This window comes from Triturus cristatus, chromosome 5_2 (genome assembly GCF_964204655.1).
Source record: "Triturus cristatus chromosome 5_2, aTriCri1.1, whole genome shotgun sequence".
NCBI lineage: Eukaryota > Metazoa > Chordata > Amphibia > Caudata > Salamandridae > Triturus > Triturus cristatus.
Genome location: NC_140588.1, coordinates 977096096 through 977117481, shown reverse-complemented (window position 1 = coordinate 977117481; position 21386 = coordinate 977096096). Strand labels below are relative to the sequence as shown.

At 45.6% G+C, this 21386-nt stretch overlaps 1 protein-coding gene across 1 annotated transcript in view; it reads left to right on the top strand.

Annotated features, from left to right (window-relative positions):
• TRPC5 (transient receptor potential cation channel subfamily C member 5) overlaps positions 1–21386 on the top strand; it is a 1029186-nt gene that overhangs the window by 7996 nt on the left and 999804 nt on the right. The window lies entirely within an intron of this gene.

The window sequence follows — 21386 nt, the reverse complement described above, 5'->3', positions numbered from 1 at the left end:
GGCTGCACCGCACATGTTCCTGTCCTGGACAGTGTACAGAGACATTTTAGTAGCCTGTCCGGGCGAAGAAGGAGCATTTCCTAGTAGAATAAGGATTGCATTTTTATTTATATTGAACTTTCCATACCATTTGTAAGTATGAAGAACTTTTCAGAGTCTGGTGTAGTTCAACTTTACCTTTTTTGCAGCTAGGTATCTAGTGCCCAATGTAGATGCAACGTCAAGCTGAAAGGACTTTCAGAACCCCTTTCAGACGACAGGAGGTACTGGGCCCTCCTGTGGGGGTTGAGGCCTTTTACTCCAGATGTACCGGGGCTTGACCTATAATGGATCCTGAGCAGCTGTGCCAACTTGGCTCTCAATGGTAGTGCAAGTCGAGCAGTCTAACGCTTCTCAGGGGGACGTAGATGCAGGGCAGTGAACACAGCCTCACAACTCAAACTACTTTCAATAGCAGCAATGAAGTATTGCCCAGTCAAATACTGTATGACAAAGGTAGTATTTATATACGAACACAAAGTGAAATACTGGCATACTAAAAAAATAAACATAGCTACCCACGATCAGGGCTCTATTGTTCAATAGGCAGGGCTCTGAGCCCCACTCCCCTCTCACCAGCGGTAGTGGTTATTCCCCATTCACTGTAGGCAACATCCAGGTTATGCTCCACTAGATGTCCGAGTCTCAGGAGCCCCACTTATACTCTGAAAGAAAAGCCAAAAGTGTTCCAGCGCCAAAGTACTATCCGGCAGACAAGTTCTCCCAGGGCCTTCCGCCCCTTCGATCATTCTTACCCAAACCAGCAGGGATTGTACAACGCCGGGCCTCTGCGAGCGTCTCTGCTCACAGGTGCAGTGGCTGCTTTCTTCAGGCATGTGACTCTGCAAGGGTCATGGCTGGGTGTCCTCTGCGGTTCTCCGATGCAACTGTAAGTTTTCATTAGTCTTCCCCACAAGTTGGGTGTGGATTCAGTGGCTTCCGCCTCTGGTCCTCAGTTGGGCTCAGGGCCCGCGCGGGTCACCGCAGCGGCTTCTTCTTGCAATTATGGCATCAACCAGGTTACATTCCCCGTCTTTTCTGGTGGTCCTCTACAGGGTCACCACACTGGCTCTGAATTCAGGCGATAGCAGCAGGTTGCTCTTAACTGCGGCCCACTCTGGCATATGGGGTCAGTGACTTACACACCGCATACGGGCAGCGGCCTGATCCGCACAGTAAAATCACGGAGCACCTTCTGTTATTATGGGATGGCCAACTTACACACTGCACACAGAGGTTGCGGCCCAATTGACACAGTTAACTTCACAGTGTCCGCCTCTGGCATACGTGGATGCTGACTTACACACCTCACATAGGCAACAGCCTGTGAGGCGCGGTTTACTTCACGGTGGCCCGGAGGCATACAGGTAAGCTGACTTACACACTGCACACAGGCATCGGCACAGCTATGATGCTGGCCATGGCTAACTTGACGGCGGTCCCCTCTGGCATACGGGGTGGCCGACTTCAACCTGCACATAGGCAGTGATCTGATTGGAGCAGCAGCCGTGTCCTCACACCTCGCTACAGGGATCCACTCTCCAGTATCCTCCACTGGGCCTCACTCACTTCTGCCTCTCCTCTTCCTCACAGGGCTCACTGGTCTTGCAAGCAGACAGGCGCAGGCGCTCCAGGCTCCAGGGGCAGGTGGTCTTGGATTCCCTGGGAGATGCCCCCTCAGCCAGCTGAATGACTGGCAAGTCTTAGCCTCAAGCTCCTCTTCTCCAGTCCATTTCCAAACAACAAATGTACCAAACTTGTAACACCCCTTTGATGCAGAGTGATGTAAAGCAACACAAAGCAGAATCTGTGACAAGAAAAGGCACCTTTTCACCACAAAATACCTTTTGCACTGGAAAATATACACCGTTCCGCAAAGTAGCAAGGATCCCCTTGAGGATCATGGAGTTGGTTTCATTTTCAGAAAATTGTGAAGTTGCAAGGCTGTTGCCTTCAAAATAAGCAAGTTTGGCACAGCCCCTGAAGGAAGTGCTCTTGTGGAGGGTTGGGAGACTGCAGATTGTTGACATAAACTTTCTTTGTCAACACAAAGCCCTCTAGGCCGTGACAGCCCATTGGAAGGAATTGGTGGCAGTAAAAACCAAATCAACCCTTGAAGTAGCATTCAAGGATTTCCTGAGAGTACAGGCAGTTCAAATTTTTCGAAAAATATGTGACAATCCACAGAAATAGTTCTAAATTTCTGCGAGATAAGGGGGAAACAAATCCTGAAACGATGGTAAAAAAATAATATTTTATTATAATGCGCCTAGTGCCAAAAATAACGAGAAAAGAACATCAAATCGCATTGATTGATTTTTTTTTTACATTTCTGAATATTTAATACGGAAATAGAAATGTATAGAATATCTCTGCCTCCTCTGAACACATCTCTTTAGCTAACAATATGTGAAGCCCTACATTTTCGCTTATCTTGCATCTCCACCCCCATTTATGTCTGCAGCCTTTCTGTATTCACGCATCCACATCCCCCTTTCGCCTGGCTCCCTTCTATGTTTCTACAACTAGCAGCACGTGTGTGTTTAATACATTCAGGTACAGGTCATAGGAGTCCCTGGGAGCCTGAGTGATTTGGATGGTGGACCTGCTTGCCCAAACTTACAATGCAGGCATCCAAAGCTCTTCCTGCCCTGTAACTTGCCTGAGCTCATGCTTAAATGATTGACCAGCTCACTCAGTGCCTGCAGCGTTGCAGGCCTCTGGTAAGAGCTGCCACCCTGGTCCCTTCTCGTTGGCACCAGTCATCCCTCCATTCTTTCTTATATTTCTACAAACATTAGTTCTACCAGAAAATTCAGCCAGAATAGAAAATATATGGGCAATATCCAAAATGTAAAAAAAATCAGTGAAACAATTGCAAACCATCCAAAGTGTAAGGGAAAACGAAGATATATATGTAGGAAACTAATAAATATCTGCTTTGCACAGAAAATTCGGTGTCACAGATTTGGACTTCCCTAACTTTAGGTTAACCAATAATAATTAACCTGTATTCTCTAATTTAAAGAAACATTGTTAGTTTTGTGTCAATAAGCTCAACAGGAGGCCACACAGCTTGCGGTGCCACAGTTACCCCTTCTGCACTTCTGTGAAGAGATTCCACCTACTGGAAACATGAGCCTGTCTGCTGCCCTGTTGTCTCTGGTTTTATGTCGAGCCCACCAGACATACAAGCTGTCTGGTCATGAAAAGGCCATTGCGGGCCTACCAAGAGGGGCTAATAACCTGCACATCTCTTAACATTGGTTGGCTTTATTGCTACTCTCATTTGCTAGTTTATTATTTGATGTCTTTCCTTGTCCATCTTGTGTTTGTCCCTCCCTTGGAGCATAGTCCCTTTACCATCCTCTTGACGGACTTTTGTGAAACCCACTTTTTTCTTTTAGTAAGCACTCCATCAGAGAACTTATATTTTCCAGTTCTCTCCCTCTTGTGTCTCTCTCCCTCTTCCCAAAATACATCCCATCCTGTGTTTTTGCTCTCTTTATCTTTCCTGTGTACTTCTCCCTTTGCCATTACCCCACGCTCTGTGTTGCTGCCTCCTTTGTGTGCTTCTACCCCTGCACCTATTTCTTGTTCCTCTCTCTCTTGTGGGCTTCTCCCCCTGCACCCACTTCCTGTTGGTGTCTTCCTTGTGTGCTTCTCTCCATGTGCAGATCTGTAACCCATGTGTTCATGAATCAGTCAGGAAGAGAGCAGGCAGCCATTTAAGTAGAGACGCTGTGCACAGTATAACAAATGGGCTTGTATAAATGTGCGAAAAGACTTCAACAAAGAACCTCTTAGTTTAGACATAAACAACGGGAGACATGTTTTGTATTGAGAGTAAAACATGTTTCCTGTTTGCTCTTGCAGGGTAAGCACTATTCATTGAGTACAAATGCAGTAAATCTTTTGAAGGCAAGCAATTTAGACATAAACTGTGAGTTAAGTACCAGGGCCGTCTTAATAGCATTATAGGCCACCGGGCAAGGCAGTGCACTGGGCCCTGCCTACACAACCACTCACAGGAATAAAAATGTTTAACCGAAAATGAGTGTTACATTTTGGTCTGCATGGGGCCCTTAAGCTCGTGGGGCCCCCGGGCAACTGCCCAGCGTGCCCATGCATGAAGATGGCACTGTAGGGAATCCAGCATCTCCTACAAGAACTGTTGAAACCAAAGTCATCACTGACCACCATTGGCTCTGGGGTGCTTACAATAGAAGAGCTCATCACTCATTACAGTCTTAAAGTGGAACGTAAACACTGAGGTCTCAAATTGCATAGCTCCATGCATGAGCAGCGTATCCAGTCCAGAGCTTTTTTCCCTTGCATACTGGGATATGTATTACTGGCCAACTTCCTCTTGCATGGAACTGGGAAACCTGAGAGAGTGTTGGAAATAGGAGATATGATATCCCCTCCCTGATATGATACAAGGTGCTATTTCATAGTAAGTTAAGTTTGGGATGGGCATGTGTGTATGAGACAGAGTCAATTATAAACCCTGTTTGCGTTCATTTAAGGCCATGCATTCTGACAGGGTCACACCAAAGCAACACTGCCCACCCAAAGCCCCACTTTCCTTTAGACTCCACTAAATCATGAACGTGAATTATACAGTGCTTAATTTCAGCTGGTGGTTGCTGGTGGGGCCCACCGGCACTCATTTTTGGGAACCTGCACTTGCTTTTAGGTCTCGCGTAGAAAGTGTATGCACATGAGACATCTTTTTTTACTGTTAGTGGGCTTGTAGCCCTTCCATTACTTACCAATGGGGGGCTTCAATGCCACTATCAATTTCTTGCTACCCGCTATTCAGTTCTGCAGTCAGCACTTCCCGCTTCATCCATGTGACTTTCCCTAAGAGCACGGCCCAAATACTTGTGTCCTTACATTGCTTGCACTTTTGGGATCTATTTTCTTCTTTTTGTTGAGCCACTCTACAGAGTGCATCTTTCCTAGCTGTCCCTGCCGTTTGCTTGTTGTTTTAGACTGTCCAGCTTGACTTTGTCTCTCTCGCGCTATCTGTAAACAGGACTTTAAAACTTGTTCATGTCTGGTTTTCTGTGTATTCAAAGTCAGAGGTCAACTGTCAGGCTTTATATTCCGAGGAAACTTGGTGTTTACTTTTCTTTCACTGACTTCAAAGTGAGAGAATTTATGTGATAATTCATCCTGCTGAGTACCCATTCCAGAGGACAGACTATAAAATGTTACCTTGTAACAAAAATTGAACTGTGCTGAAATTTCAGAATACATCAGAATGAGAACAGTAGAAATAAAGCATTTTTTTTTGTAATTCTGAAGTGCGGTGAAAACAAATATTTTAATACAATCAAAACAAATCAATACACTTGGTGATGACATTTCCACACATTATCATTTGTGCACAGTAAAACTGTATGTCTATGCAAATGTAATGTCCATTTTCAATTGGAAAGGTGGTGTCTGTAATGGCAGTGAGCTATCACACCATGCATACTCCACATTGTGCCTCTCCACTTTACACTACTCCTCTCTACAACACTCTACACCACTTTACTCTTCAACAGTCTGCTCCACTCTATGTCCTTCCACTCTATGCCATGCCACTCCACTCTACTCCACTCCACTCCACTGTAAGAAGCTTTCTACAACACAGCTCGCCACTACCCTCCACACCCCTCTACTCTACACCCCTCCAGTTCACTCCATTCTACCCCACTCCACTCCAACCTACCCCAACCCAATACACACCACTCCACTCCATTCTACCATTCCAATCTACCATACTCTAATCCACCCAGTCTACTCCACTTCAATGTACCCTACTCCACCCTAATCTACTCCCACTCTACTCCACTCCAATCTACCCCACTCTACTCCACTCCAATCCATCCCACGCTACTCAACACCAATTTACCGTACTCCACTCTACCACACTATCCCCATCTCCACTCTACCCTATTCCAATCCACCCATTCTACCACAATCTACCCCACTCCACTCTACCCTACTCCAATCCAGCTAATCTAACCAACTCTACTCCACTCCAATCTAGCCCATGCCAATCTACCACACTCCACTCCAATTTAACCCACTCCACCCCAATCCAGTCTAGCCCAATCTACTCCACTACAATTTACTTTACTTCAAGCTACTCTACTCCACTCTACCCTACTCCACTCCCCCCTCTCCAACCTCCCCATCTCCACTCCAATCCAATCTACCCACTTCAAATTACCTCACTACAATCTAATCAGTTTACCCCACTCCACTATACCCCAATCTACCCCACTCCATTCCAATCTACCCTACTGTAATCCACCCAATTTACCCCACTCCAAGTACTCCACTCCACTGCAATCTACTCCTCTCCACTCCAACCTACCCCACTACATTCCAATCTACCCCACTCTAATCTACCCAATCTACCCCACTCCAAGTACCCCACTCCACTTCAATCTGCTCCATTCCATCCCACCCCAATGTAAAGTACCCCAATCCACCCCACTTCACTCTTCTCCAGTCTACCCCATTCTAATCTATCCGAATATACCTCACTCAACTCCACTCTAATCTACCCTGATCTACAGCACTCCTATCTACCCCAATCCACCCAAATCTACCCCACTCCACTCCAATCTACCCCACCCCATTCCACTCCAATCTACCCCACTCCACTCCAATCCCCCACACCTCACTCCAATCTACCCCAACCCACGCCAATATACCCCACGCTTATCCACTCAATCTACCCCACTCTACACCACTATAGTGTACCCCAATCTCCCCCACTCCAGTCTACCTCACTCTACCCCAGTACAATCTACCCCATTCCACTCTAAACCAATCTACAACACTCCACGCAACTCCATCTACCCCTTTCTACTCTAAACCAATCTACCCAACTCCATGCTACCCCAATCTACCCCACCCCAGCTACTCTAAACCAATTTACCCCACTCCACGCTAGTCCAGTCTACCCCACTCCACACTACTCCAATCTACCCCATTCCACTCTACCCCAATCTACCCCAGCCGACACCATGCACTAACGCACTGAACAGCAGACGCAATAGAGTACAACATGGTTAAAACCAGTGGTACATGTGTTAAAAACATAAGTGCTGGGGCTCTTGTCAGGAGGCACCTTGCACCAGCCCATTTCTCCTGTTAGCACCACCTAACAGGCAACCATCTACTACCCATAAAAGTGGGGAAGGATGTGGCGTAATGCCAAGAGCTGCCGATTTCCAAGCTGGGGACCAGGTTTGAGTCTCTGCTTGGCTCAACATGCTGTGATTCTGGGCAAATCGCTTAATTTCCCTGTGCCTTCCATAAATGAATGTGTCCTTAACTGCTGCTCATGAAAAGTGTCGGTGTTGATGATTAAGTGCCGGTGCTGAGCAGGAGGCAGCAAAAATGAGATAAAGGGACAGGCGGGGTTTGGTAACAGATTAAAGAGTCCTGAGGTGAATTCAAGCCTGCTTGCCTCGTTATCCAGAGCGCCATCATTTAAAAGCACTGGCCACGGGCTTCTGAGCAGAGCTTTGAGCACTTGGAGATACTACAAGGCTACCTGTGTCTCTATGCACAGGGCACAACACACTGGCACTCATCCTTTCACAAATTAAGCATTGGATTCTATACTAATTTTTCTTAATGTAGGTGTCCACATGTGACAACACTAAATAGCGCCTATGCATTGAGGTCAAGTGCAGCACTTACTTCCTTAACCAAGCTTCCGCATCTCAAATCATCACTTCGCATTGCCATATGAGGTAGAACACAACTAGCAAAAACCTAGACGTTTGCTTTTAGGCTGCAATTAACCAAGAATAAATGTACAGGAAAAGATGAATGCCTGCAAATTATCAACAGGTGTGCTCGGGTTAATAACATAATGTAAGAGCAGTACCTCTTTAAGCAAGACTGTGCCAAACCAAACTCCTCGCAAAGACGCTAAGCAATCACAGACACGATTTGTTCCATTTACAAGTCTTTACCAAGATATATGCAAAGTGTGCTGACTGGGATCTAGTTCTCCATGGTATTTCTAGAACACCACATTAATAGGTATTGGTATTATGTTTATTATTATTCATATTAATGTTCCTACTGACAATAACCATAACCTAAAAGCACTTCCTGTTTGTTTCTTTGGAGCTCCGTGTACCCAATCAGCCGAATATAGCAATCCGAGCCAAGACCTTAGGAGCAAGCCCCACCTTCCTGACCACCAGTCCTAGATGCATTCCTCACTAAAAATGTGATAAAAATAGATTCCCAAAAGCTCACAATTGCAATATATGCCCAGCATTTTACACTTGGAACTTGCAAGTCCCAGACTTGAAATGCGAGGCTGGAATTAAATCGTAAAAAGCATATTTAGGGTCAGTGCTCCAATAAAGCATTATATAGAAAGAGCCCTGTGCAGTCTCTTGTTGGCATACAGTAGACTGCATTTCCATCTAACAGATGGCTTCACCAGTAAGATGGAAAACAAGCATTTGCAATGCAATAGGTCTCACATTTGCAAAAGTTTGAGCTATTGGTATTGTAAATGACAAAACTTTTATCTATGTATTGGTTTTGAAAACAGATAAATAAATGGTATTGTCATTTGTAATGCCAATAGCTTAAAGTTTTGCGTTGTAAATGACAATGCTTTTTATTTATGGTTTAAAAAAAGCCCATAAATAAAACGCATTGTCATTTATAATAGCAATAGATCAAACGTGTAAATGCGAGACCTATTGCATTGTAAATGCTTGTTTTGTGATAATGGGGTACTCCTTGGAATGGATGAGAGAGGGGTGTGATAATGGGGTACTCCGTGGAATGGATGAGAGAGGGGTGTGATAATGGGGAGCTCCTTGGAATGGAGGAGAGTGGGTGATAATGGAGTGATCCTTGGAGTGGAAGAGAGTGTGTGATAATGTTGTTTGATCCTTGGAGTGGAGGAGAGAGTTGTGATTACGGGGTACTCCCATGATTGGAGGAGAAGGGTGTGATAATGGGGTGCTCCGGTGTGCTCGTTTCACTGGTGGAGATAGAGATGGCCCAAGCAGAACTGACAAACTGAGGCACTGGAGCAGAAAAGAGGCTTAGAAATTGAATTTGAGCACCCACGGGGGGCTCCTTGGTTGTTCCTGGCTCCCACTGCCCCCATCACCCCGAGGACGACTCTACTCTTAGAGATGGTTTCACTGCGACTGGGGTTGTTAACGTGCAGGCTGCCCGACCACTGATTTGGGGAGACAGACAGGGGCACAGGATGTTTGAGAGGGCCCGAGTCACTCTGGAAATTGACTGGTGGTGGGAGGGCAGAGCCTTTGAGGCGGGGAGGGCAGAGTCTCTGGAGGGACGGTGGGTGAGGGGGTGGTGGGGGGTAATAGAACAGAACCACCAGGGAAAAAAAAGGCAGTATCTGTGGAGTCACGAGAGCGAAGTTACTAGGTGCGGTCATTGAAGGTAGGGACTAGAATCACAGAGGCGAGAAGGGCAGAGTTACTGGAGGGACGAGGGAGCAGTAGGACCGGTTATTGTGGGTAATAGGGCAGAACCACCGGGGCAAGAAGGGCTAGGTCACCAAAGGCATAAGGGAGCAATAACTAGGGCCAGTGACTGGGGGCAATAGTGCAGAACCATCTAGGCAAGAAGGTGAGAGTCGTATGAGTAGTTAGTTGGACCCGGTGTCTCTGAATAACATGCACCCGCAAGCCAGGTGGCACTCAATGACACGCTTTCCTTACCCTGTAGAACATCGAGGCTCACACTAGGGGAATGTCACTGTGCGATAGGTGCATAAGGTCCCGTGGTTAGCCACTAACAGACCCTGCCGAATCCCGAGCACTGAATTTGGCAGTCCAATACCACCCCACACGGACAACTAGCATGAGCCTCCTTAGAGCCCTGTCACTACGGAAACACTTACCGCCCTCTTAGTGGTCCCAAGATGGACTGGGGAAAAGCTCAGCAGGGGACCTAAGCACTTGCACGCAGGTGTCACCCTGATGTAACAGTGCGAGCCCAGTGCTTAAAGGGGCGGGACGGAGCAGGGTGCAGGAAACAATAACGTCTGGGGTAAATAAAGCTGAGTGGCTTTCCGCGCCGGACTGCGCCGCAGAAGCTGGTTATAGTCTGACCCCCATGGCAAAGTTTGAAGTGCCTGCATTCATCCAGCAAGACATAGATTGTATGGACGTAACATCTGTGTTGTGCCAATGGATAGCTCAGTGACAAGTACAGGTAAAGTCGCAAAATGCCTGATCGGGGAGCCTAATTACTGCCGAAAAAAGTAGAAGAGTAGCGAGCAAATTCTTTACCGAGGCACCTCAACAAATGAACATGCGGGAAATGCTACGCCAGCCAATTTGACCTTGTAAATACACTGCGGCCCAATGAGCCTTTGAGCTACTAACCAATCCTGAAGTTCACGTACACTCACCAATCGAAAACGTATGCGTTCTGGGCCAGCGGCGGTGAAGGCAAACAATCTGGTCTCGCGGCTCCCGGGCCGGCGGCGGTGATGGGGGGCACACAGCGCCTTCAAGCTTCCGGGCCGGTAGGGATATCAGCTCACCACAATCCCCTCTGGTCACGGGACGGCGGCACCCAGCGCCTCTGTTCACGATGTGCAGGCACTTTGGCTGGCAGCTTGATCCAGCGCTGTGGAAGCGCAGACACGCAGTTCTTTAGATTTGTATTGCGGAGTGTCGACGCATGTTTATGCAAAAAATAAACACGCGCTGCCATTGTGAAAGCCCCTGTCCCGGCTGCGCACATCAACCTGTAATGAAAAAAGTGCCTACACCAAATAACAAGCGAAGAGAGCTTGGGAAGGGGCGGGAGCCGCACTAAGACCCGTAGGCTGAACATCGCTGCCGTGCGCTCCTACAGCATGCACCAGTAGGCTCTCTGATTGGTTGACAAGGTCCATAAATCACAGTGCTTATTTGCTAGTTGCCAACCAATAAGAGAGCCGACTGACGCGTGCAAGGCAGCGTGACGAAGCTTCTGATAAGAAACTTCGTCACGACAGCTGTAATGCTGGCGACCGAGTCCTTGGGGGCCGTCCAAAAGGCAAAAGGGCAGCAACTGAAAACCCTCCTTTTCAATAGTAAGCCAGCGTTTAACATAAACGCTGACGCTATCCAATGAAAATGCGGGGCGGGGCTTCGAATCCCCTTATTGAAACTGACTTGATGATTATAGCTCTCATAGGCGAGGAGCGCGTGCGTGCTCCAATGCCAGGCGAGATCTAAAAAACTGGCTTTGTGGCCAGGATGATATCCATTACTTTAAATAGTAGCTTACTTATATTTCATATTTTTTAAAGTTGTAAGTCTTACATATAAAACAGCTTCAGCTGCCTGTCTAAGACCAGTTGTCTAAAATAGAGTATACACCCAGTGGACCCTCCCCTGGCTCAAGTTTATGTTTAATGAGTTTCCTCTCTATTCCTGTTTTGGCCCACCTCTGCAGCATTCTTATTTTATCATCATTTTAACCTACTGACTCGTATCCTTCCAGTGCTGGTGATTTTTTCATTTCGCTTTAGCACTAAGTGGCAGTGCACGCCATTCCTAACTTTCCCCTCTCCCCCCAGGTTTTTTTTTATTTATAAACTTTTTTAGGTTGAACCTGGGCAGCGCATGAGTTGCTCCACAAGGCATGCTGCATTCGGGTAGGGACTTGAAACTCCGCTCTTATTTTTCATTGGCTGGTGTCATTGTCCACTGTAAACTATGGCTCTTCATTGGTTAATAGGCTTAGAAGTCCCTCCTTAGTACCGCCTTGTCTTATTTGGAACCTCCCATGGCGACACCCCCTGTTATGTTTGTTGTTACTGTGTAGGCTTTAATTACAGCCTCCGAGCACTATTTTCTCAAATAGCTTTGTCCTGCCTGCTCTTTCAGGCAGGACACGCTCTCTCTCTTCTAACGCTTTAAAAAAAAATTATATTACAAACGCATTTGCAATGCAGTAGGTCTGGCATTTGCGAGATTTTAAGCTATTGGGATTGTAAATGACAAAGCCTTTTATTTATCTATTTTAAAAACAACACATAAATAAAAGGAATTGTCATTTACAATGCAATAGCTCAAACACTCGTAAATGCAAGACCTATTCCATTGCAAATGCTTATTTGTGAGGAGTTGGCAGCCGCACACTGCGGGGCAGCTTATTCGTTGAAAAATATTCTTGCACTGTCACTTTTCCATGTGCCCCTCTTGCTGTGAACTTGCCCCTTTGTGCATCCGCATTGGTCACTTTCTGATAGAAATCAATCCAAAACAGCTATTCATCTGTGCACGTGTGCTCAAGAATGGGCAGGCACATTGAGTTTCTGTTTGATAAACAAAGCACAAGCATTCCAAGAGTGCACATATAACCTTGGGCTGCTAGACACTTTGGATTTCTTTTTCTTTTTTTTAATATGCTGAGGTGTCACTTGAATGAAATGTGAATGTAAAATTATTTGTAGGATACATTGTTTGCACCCCGATAGCATACTATGTGAACCGAATCCTTCCGAGGCACTGACAACAGGATTTGTTATAACCCAGCTCAATGGGTCTCTCTCTACTGACCTCAGAATGAAGAGATGCTGAGTTGATTCATTCAGATTCAAACTTGGGACTTTAAGTTTAGTCACGCCTGCTCCCAATACGATGTGGTAGGGTGGCAGCGTGGGGGGGATGCAAAAATACAAACACATTAAAAAAAAATGACCACTTACCTGACGCTGCATCCGCCGTCTTGCTCCTCTCCCGATCCTCTACTGGTGCACACTGTGCAGGCTCCCAGATGCCAATCCCGACGCTGGTCTCATGCTGGGAATTTTATTACTCAGCATGAGAGGAGCGCTAGGATTGGTCTGAGCGGCCTGGTTTGCCACTCAGACAGGGCCTGGGAGCCTGTGTGTTCCTTAACAGGCTGTACAATTCAGCTCAGGTTGGGGAAATGCTAAGTGCGCATGTCGGTTTGGCCTTCCTAAGGCGGCCAGCCAATCCAACATGCGCACTTAAAAGTGCCCATCACTCATCCTCCCTGAAGCCTAAGTTGGCCCGCCCCACCCTCTGATTAGGCTACCCTGCAGAGGCAACAGTGAAAAATAAAATAATATAATATTGTATTATCATTATATTTTTCACTGTTGCCTCTGCTGAGCAGCAGCACTGAGGCAATGCTCCTCCGCCATAGCGGAGGAGCCACCCCTGTTTACAACTATATCTCTGTTATAAGCTATTATAACATTGTGTGTTTTTGTGAGTGCAAGAAACTCACACTGCCTTCACCCTCAATTTCAGAGCTCCAAATATGATTGTTATAACGACCCGCTTATAACCGGAGCTCTCCCAGACACATGGAGGCGGCTCAGTTCATCGTTCGCAAAGTAGGACATACACACAAATTGTCTTAAAAGTACAGATTCTCCCATAGATGTAGAAGAACGAAAAGGTTTCTAATAACATTTGAAAAGATTTAAAATAAATCGCAAGTACGTAAATTGTCAGTAGCTCCTCCCCCCTGCCATTGCAGCCAGCTGCCACGCAGTTTGGTCATCTTCAGGGGACAAAAAAAGGGGAGAGGATGTGGTGTAACTGCCAAAGCTGCCGACTTTGGAATTAGGTTTGAGTCTCGGCGGCAAAAATAATACGAATCAGTGGTACATAATTGGTATGATGGCGCCACTCGGGAAAGATCACACATATATTTGTGCTGGACAAGTATTGGATGACGGTACTGCAGGGTAGAGAGAACCACCAATCTCCCTATGATGTGGCCTAGGCCAACACAAACTAGTATACACAATCCCCAGCACACATCCACAAGGTAAAAACAATATTGGATGTGATAGTGTATACACAAATTTAGAACAAAGTTTTTGTAATCCTCTTTTCTTTATTCTTTTTCTTTTCCTGTTACTGTGTTGACTTATTCAAGGCTCCAGTATCTAATGTTGGGACTTTTCAGATGGTGATAATTCCATCCCACATGGATTTTAAAAGATCAATTCGATCAATTCAAACCAAGTGTGGGGAAACGGACAGGAGAGTCCCCTCAAGTCGTCCTCGTGTAATTCCATCCCACATGGATTTTAAAAGATTTTCCAAAATCATGGATTCCAATCTGAAACCAAGTATCGCAGGTCCTTGAGGACACAGATTGATTTTGGAGACGGACTACTTGCAATAGCCGATACGTGGTTTTCAACCTCACACACGACCTGATGGGACTCGCCTGTCCGTTTCCCTACACTTAGTTTGAATTGATCGAATTTGGATCACATGCAATACTTGGTTTTTGATTGGAAGTCATGATCTTGGAAAATCTTTTAAAATCCATGTGGGATGGAATTATCACCATATGAAAATTCTCAACATTAGATACTGGAGCCTTGAAAAAGTCGCGGGACAATATCCCCTTGAAGCGACGAAACATGTGTTGGCTGGCTAAGAATTTAACTTAGTAACAGAAAAGAAAAAGAATAAGGAAAAGAGGATTACAACAACTTTGCTCTAATTTATTGTATACACAAAAACATTCAATGTTGTTGTTGACCCTCGGGTCAAGTTCGTGCTATATAAAACTGCAACAGAAAAAAACCCACAATCTCCAGCAAGGATATGTTTATAGCTGGCACCTCAGAGTTGGGCTATCACGGACGTCGTCGGTGAAGGGTCGCACAGAGCCTCACTCGACCACTTGCAACAGCTGAGAGACATGACATATCCATTTAGAGCAGAGGTCTTCAAACTGGGGGGCAGGCCCCCCTGGGGGGGCCTTAAGTGATCCCAGGTGGGGCGCCAGTCTCTAACCAAGAGAAGCATCATGCTTTGTTTTAAGTGTTAAAAACATGAGCGGCAGTAAGCCACTGTGTAATGGGCCACCACGAACAACTTTTGTAATTTATATCCTGACTGGGAGTTTGTGTAAAAAGGGGTAACAGAGCTTAACTGCAATGTTTTAATATGTTTAGACACATTTTAACATTGCCAATTTAGAAGAATACTTGTGAAAAAATTGAGGGGGGGCTCAATAATTCTTTTTTTTTTACCGGGTTGGGGTCGGGGTCGCAGTATTAAGAAGTTTGAAGACCACTGCTTTAGAGAGTGAATTATTAAATCTGCTGTGGGCAGCAAGGTTGTCTGGGACGTACTTGGTGGAGGTGTGGTGAGTGGTGGGTCTGACGCTGTCTGCACCTGGCTTAGTGCACGGTGAGTGTGGTGAGCCTGCTCAGCTGGACCCGACCGCTGACAGTCAATGTATTACTAAAACAAAGAAGCCCGTGCTGGTGAAAAGGACAGTATTGTTTGGTTACTTTTCTGCATCCTCAAATGTCATTTATTCACAAAAGGACAGTGTACATGTCTGTTTTACCTATCCGCCCAAGCCAATGTTTGCAGGTGGTTGGCACAGCACTGATTTTTGGGAACCAAGGTTCTTCTTTCATGATCAGACCTTGACCCACAGCAAGCAAAAGGCAGAAAGGAGGACAATGAGAATGCTGGGGAAACAGTGACAAACAGGGAAAGAAGGATAGACAAAGAGCCTGCAATAGTGGGCGAGCCAGAAAGTGTAGTGAAATTGAATCAACACTAGTGAGCCCTAGTACTGGGCGACCCTGGCATCCAGCAGTGCAAGCAAAGGGACCCTAAGAAAGAACTGGGACCCGCACTTACAATTTATTTTTACAAATTAAGCATTGAGTGAAGCCTATTGCAGAGTTAAGAAAGCAACACACTCTCCATGTCAGCCTCTCACATGAATCCCATATATCCAACCTCTTTCATATGAATGAATTAGCAAGTTTCTTTCACTCCATGTAATGCCTCTTCTGGATAGAGTGCTCCTCAGCACTATCATTTAAAGCAGGGGTCTTCAAACTGGGGGGCAGGCTCCCAAGGGGCCTTAAGTGATCAAGTGGGGGGGGGGGGCAACAGGCTCTGGCCAAAAGAAGCATTATTCTGATAACAATGCTTTGTTTTATGCATAAAAAAATGAGTGGCAGTAACCCACTCTGTAATTGGCCATCACTAACATCTTTTGTCATTTATATCATTGCTGGCAGCATGTGTCAAAAGGGAAGAGACTCCAAATATTTTTCAAGCCCTCCACCCCCCCGCCACCATTTTTAATAATCATACAGTGGATACCTTTACACTTTAGTAAGGCCTGCCTGACCAGAATAATATGTTTGGCAATCAGGCATTTGATTGCATTTTTAAAACAGTTACAGAACTTGACTGTAATGTTTAAATAAGTCTAGACATATTTAAACATTGCCAATTTATTAGCATAATCATGAGAAATACTGAGGGGCGCCATAATTTTTAATTCCTCTGAGGGGGTTGCCCGGCATTAAAAAGTTTGCAGACCCCTGATGTGCAGACTGATTTCAAGTCCTTAAAGGCTAGCTTTACTAGGAAATCACCCAACACAGCTCAGCATGTAAAGTTGCTGCGCTGTATTGCACGAACGAAAGAGAGCAGAACAGCGCCCTATCTACTACGATGGGGCGCTGTTCTGTTCTCTCCTGTGTTGGTGCACTTCCTGCTGCCATGTGCCAATGCAGGCACCCTTCTGCCATAGTGCAAGGGTGTCTGCACTTTGGCAAGCATAGTTTCTGTTCAAGAAGGTGTTCCTTACTGTACAAAAACTAAGCTTTCATGATTTCCCTCTTTGTATGTGTACAATGAATGCAGCACAGATGCAAAGAGGAAAAAATGAGGAGACATGTAAATGTTTCTCCTCATTACTCCATTTTGGCACAAATCCCTGTCTAGAATTTTATGCAGATGGAGGACTGAATCACAACACATGGGTGGTTGCATGGGAATGGGTGGTTGCATGGGAATGCCTATGAGCCACCCATGGAGCACCTCCTTGACGCAAAGTAATGAAAGGCAGCACATTGCACAGCTTTGCGTTCCTTTTAGTAACAATCTTGCACAGATCACGATTTGCATTTGGGTTGTAAGTACCAACACAACACTTTGATGGACTGTGTTAGAAAAGTAATGCAAAACCGAGTCGAAGATTTGTAAATCTGGGCTGAAATTTACTGCATTTCCAAGAACATCATCTTACCAGTGACTTGGCTTCTTGCCAAACATGCGTTGCAAAAAGGACAACACCCTCAAAATGTTCACGCCTTTCTAGAGTGTGAAGAATAAAAAGTACAGGGAGTGTGTGTAATGAATTTATGTGTGAAAAGAGAAGTCATGGTGATTAAAAATTCACTCAGAAGTAGGTGTTTAAATCAGAATGATTAAAAGACAAACAGGACAGACACACGGAGTCAGATAAAAAAGCGATACAGACATGTATAAAGCATACCCACATGTATGTATGAATATCACATCCAAATCCAAAGCAAGGTATCCAGTTAGGCAGAACAACATGCACTAGTGCCTTAATGTGTGTTTTACTTGCCCTGGATCCTTGCTTTGGATGTGATTACATAGTGATAACTTGTTACCGCAATGCACATCAGCCCCGGTTGGGCCCAGGAAGACTTCTGAAACAATCACTTTTATAAAATATCATATTTGACACTGTGGCAGTCTCCACTGTGTAGATATAGTTAGGTCAGAAATTCCATAGGAAGAGCATTTTTTGTTTTACTATTAACTATGGCACCATTTAGTAAATCTTCACAAAACTTACCCAAAAAAAAGTTAATTCACTCCCAGTACCTTCAGGAAAAGTTTCATACCAATCTGTAATTAGGGACCAAGAAAAAGGGGAGTCCCTGAGCGTCAAGGTAACCCAGCTGTAAAAAAAGGGAAGCATGATCTGAGATCTCCGGGGAGGACCTCAACCCAGGACAGCTGAAGGATGTCTGCAGCCAGGACCCAAAGTAGATCAATATATGACTGGGTTTTATGGGCTGCCGAAGTGTGAGTATATGCAGGCTCCCAGGGAGGCCAAATTCTCAACGCATCACACAGCCCCATAGAATCGGCCCAAGTCAGCAGCTGGCAGGAGTCTGTCTGACGCCACAGCCTTGGGGGGCTGGAGGCATCCACCTCTGGATTGGGGACAGCATTGAATTCCCCTCCCATCAAAGTCACGCCGTGCAGAAGCATCAACAGGACGTTCTTGAGGGAATGCTGTGTGCCGAGTATCTGCTGCTGTGGTACATACAATGAAATTGTAATGCCTGCCGCCAGTTGGCCCTGTATCCCAATGTATCTCCCCTGAGGGTGTACGTGGAAGCTGGTCACCACCAACAGAAACCCTCTATGTAGTAAAATGGCTACTCCTGGGACCCTCCTCCCCATGAGTAAACCCTGCATAAGACCCTATTGTAGCCATAGTGGCAAAGGAAGTGGCAATGGTTGCCCAGTAGGTGGGTTTCTTGAAACAGAAGAACTGCAGGCTGAAATCGCATAACATACCAGAGGATGCCAGATCTATTAATGCGGTCCAGCAGGCTGTTCTTGTTCCAAGAAAGCAGTTTAACTGCAACCATAAGGGTGGAAAGTCGGGCGGCCTGAGGCTGGGTGAAGTGAGTGTGTGCGAGCCCAATGATGCAGTGGCAACACACCTGCATGAGAAGCTGCTACCTCGGAGGAGGGCACCTGAGAGTGACTAGTATGGTCTAAGGGCTCTGTGGTCAAAAATCATGTATCAAACATAACGTCCCAACCCTCCAAATCCCCCTGACCCCATACTTTCTCCCCGTTAGCATCTGTCACCCTGAAACTAGACACATCTTGCACTACAACTTTAAAAGGAGACCTCCTCAAGAACAATATTTTTCAAAACCCCGCCACCATTTCTAATAATCATACAGTGGACACCTTTACACATTAGTTAGGCCAGCCTGCTCAGAATAGTATGTTTGGCAATCATGTATTTGAACAAGATGGAATGTCAACCAGCCACATGAACCTTTGATGTGCACAAGAGACCCCAGCCTCTTTTCCCTTAGCAGAAGCAAGTGAGCCGCAGTCCCCTGTTACTGCATAGAATCAAATTGTCATGGCAGCGACCCACCCGCAGCCCCCCGACTAGGATCCAAAGAGTTCCAGCATGGCTGTCGGGCACTCCCCTCGGTAGCTCCTACCCGCCGCCCCCATCTACTTCTGAACCTGAGGAGTCCTCATGGCCCTGGGGGTGCAAGCGACATTTTCATGGTTGTGATCTCTTCGTCCTCGGCGGCAGCGAGTGGGAGCGCAAGGAGGACCTCGTTGACCCAGGGTAATCCTCCCCAGGGGCCTCCAAAGGATGGAGGTCCTTCCAGTCCACCACCCACTCCCAGGCCTGCTCTGGCGTCTCAAAGAAGTGCATGAAGGAGTTGGAAATCACCTTCAGTTTCACAGGAAAAAGGAGCATGTATTGAAGATTGAATTATGCGAAATGTAATCCTGCATCTGATGCTCTATATTTGTGCAGAATGCATCCTCCTATCAATCTAGATGCATTTTACACTGAAAAAGTGGAAAAAAACCAACCGCTCGTTTCTGGTTGTTCACTTATTCCCAGGCTACAGCGCTATAATTTTCATGTGACCAGTGGTGTAATTACATGTAATAGCGTAATGGTATATTTTCGAGAATTTCAAGTACCAAGCATATCAAGAAATTCAGCAATTACGCAAATTACTCAGCAATATTTTACATTTCACCCAGGTCTAGTTATAAGTATTCATTACTAAACATTAAGACCAACTATTTGCTTTCCCAGATCCGCACTGGCATCATAATTTAGAGTTTTATTTGAAGAATTGGCGATTAACCTGTGATTAGAGGTCAGTGTGTTCCAACAAAGACCATTTCCAATCTGTCCTTTGTAGTCCCCAGACACAAACTGCGAGTATCCCTGCCTTAGGTATGCAAGCACGTGTACCTGAAAAGAATGAAGAAGCAGGGATACGAATAAGTGTGAACATAGGTCAATGTGAGACATACGGTGGAATCTGAGAAAAAGTGAGGGGAGCTGCATCTTTGGAAAATGGGAAAGCACTTTGTGAGAGCATGTGTGAAAGGCAAAGAGAATGAGGGTATGTAAGAAAAATGCAAAGAGAATAAAGATTATGGGCATGTGTGTATGTCTGAAAGCTTGTTAGGAGACTGCAAAGAGGATTGGGAAGATTATGGGGCATGGTTGTATGCGAGAGAGCGTGTGTGCGAAAGGCAAAGACTAAGGGGCAGAGTATAGTATGACTGTGTGTGAGGACATGTGTGCAAGACAAAGAGAAAGGAGCAGAGTTTGGTGCAAGTATATATGTGTGCATGTGTGTGAGAGATCATGTGTGTGAAATTCAAAGAGAAAGGCGCAGAGTATGGCACAACGGGTGTGTGTGTGAGCATGTGTGTGAAAGGCAAAGAGAAGGGAAGAGAGTATTGCACAAGTGTGTGTAAGAAGTCATGTGGGTGGAAGGGGAGCACAAAGTAGTAGAGTATGGCACAGATGTGTGTGTGAAAGCATGTGTGTGAAAGGCAAAGGAAAAGGAGCGGAGTATTGAATAAATATGTGTGTGACAAAGGCAAATAGAAAGGATTGAACTATGATGCAAGTGTGTCTGTGTGAGGGTATGTGTGTGTGTGGAAAGGCAAAGAAGAAGGGCCAGTGTATGGCACATGTGTGTATGTGTGTGTGTCCTAAATGCCTCTGTGTGTAAGGCAAAGAGAAAGGAACTGAATATTGGTGCATTTAGATATGAGTGAAAGCATGTGTATGATAGGCAAAAAGAAAGGAACAGAGTACGTTGCAATTGTGTGTGTGTGAGTACGTCTATGGAAAATCAAAGAGGAAAGAGCAGAGTATGGTACATATGTGTGTGTCTCTGTGTGCTAAGTGCATGTGTGTGAAAGGCAAAGAGAAAGGAGTTGAACAGTGCTTAATTTGTAAAAAGATAAGTGCTGAGGCCCTCGTCAGCAGCCGACGCAATTGCCACCACACATTGCCACTGTACTTGCACAACTACTAACCATCACACTGCTACAAGTATGACAATTCAAACTGCTCGAAGTCGCTAAAGATTTAAGAATGTCTTGGGTGGCAGGCATTAGTTGATTTTAATGTACAGTGAACTAACAAACAACTGTTTTCTGCTCCTCTTTAAAATACACAAACATCGCCACCATGTGACAGCTGTCATAAGTGCAGGTTCCGGCAATTAAGTGCCGGTGTTGAGCACAGGAAACCACCGGCTCAAATTAACCACTGGAGCTGAATATGGTGTTCTTATGTATGAGCGAAAGCATGTGTATGTGTATATGTGTATGAAAGGCAAAGAGAAAGGAACAGAGTATTGTGCATGTGTATGTGTGTGAGATAATGTGCTTGAAAGGCAACAAGAAAGGAACAGATTATGGTGCATATGTGTTTGTGAGAGC